This window comes from Priapulus caudatus, unplaced genomic scaffold (genome assembly GCF_000485595.1).
Source record: "Priapulus caudatus unplaced genomic scaffold, Priapulus_caudatus-5.0.1 Scaffold356, whole genome shotgun sequence".
NCBI classification, from domain to species: domain Eukaryota; kingdom Metazoa; phylum Priapulida; class Priapulimorpha; order Priapulimorphida; family Priapulidae; genus Priapulus; species Priapulus caudatus.
Genome location: NW_014577417.1, coordinates 193,673 through 195,122, shown reverse-complemented (window position 1 = coordinate 195,122; position 1,450 = coordinate 193,673).

The window sequence follows — 1,450 nt, the reverse complement described above, 5'->3', positions numbered from 1 at the left end:
ACACACACACACACACACCGCACACACACACACACACACACACACACACACACACGCACCACGGAACCACGGGACCACACCAAAGCGTCTGTTTTTACACCAACACTGACACTCGGAGAAGCAACTTAGGACGAGAACGCGCGCGTACGCACGCGCACACGCGCAAGCAAGAACGCAAGGTGTGTGGGACAACGCACAGGTCGAAAAACGAGACAACCCGGATCGGTTTGTTTAGATACGTCGACGCCTACGGTTCGATTATTTACAACGCCTCTGCGCGTGCGTAATAAACGCATCGGGCTTCAGGACAATGATGCAATATACCGGATTCTGGATGAATTCTAGAAGATTGCTAATAGAATGCTGTAAAGATGTTGAATGATTGCTAATAGAATGCTGTAAAGATGTTGAAAGGGTGTTGGAAGGATGCTGGAAAGATGTTGAAAGGGTGTTGGAAGGATGCTGGAAAGATGTTGAAAGGGTGTTGGAAGGATGCGTGAAGAATGTTGGATTGACGCCGGATGGATGTTGAAAGACGCTGAAAAGATGTAGAAAGATGGCTGAGAAGTATCTCTAGTACTATAGCCCGCGTACTGTGGGCCTGCGGCAGTCAATGTACGCAGGCTATAGTACTAGAGCTAGCTGGGAAGATGCTGAGAGAATGGTGAGAGGATGCCGAGAGGATGGTGAGAGGATTCTGCAATAGTTCTGAAAGGATACTAGAAGGATGCTAGAAAGATACTGGAAGGATGCTGGACCGAATATCAGTCGACTCACTACTATATGCACGTATGTTCTCATGCTTTCAGGTACGGCTTCGATATCAACGCGCGACTATACGCACAGTCAGGCTGCATCATACGGCCACACGGCCTCTACGGCGTACGCAGTTGGGATTCGGGGTGAGGGTTAAGCAACGATGGATAAGAAAAGAAACGCCGGGGTTTCGAAAATGTAGATGAATAGCCGTTGTGACATACGATGAGGTAATCCTCTAATGGTATGTAGAATGAATTCATTCGCAGTAAGAATGGATAGCCGACGCGCGTGTGCGCGTGCGCGTATATGCGTCTCTGGAAGTGAGTGGGTCCTTACAAACCTGAGGTAAAGAGCATCAGCGTCACTCCCATCAACAGCAGCTTCTTAGCTACGTGCATCCACGATTCTTCCATGATTCACTAATGTTCGCATGTAGTAGACGCTCATCCCTGCTCAACCAAGTCCTGGCTGCCGCCACTACGCAGGAAAAATTCCCTTCCTGCTTCTCCTCCTCTTTCCTCTTCCTCTTCCTCCACCACCTCCCTCTTCTCCCACTCTTCCTCCTTTTCTTTATTACCCTTCAGGTTAACTGTCGGAGGCTTTGTGGCTGCGCGCTCGTGTGTGTATCCGCGATAGTTGTCCAAAGCAACTGTGCAGTCCCCTTGAGAAATGTTAGTATGAGACAGTGCGA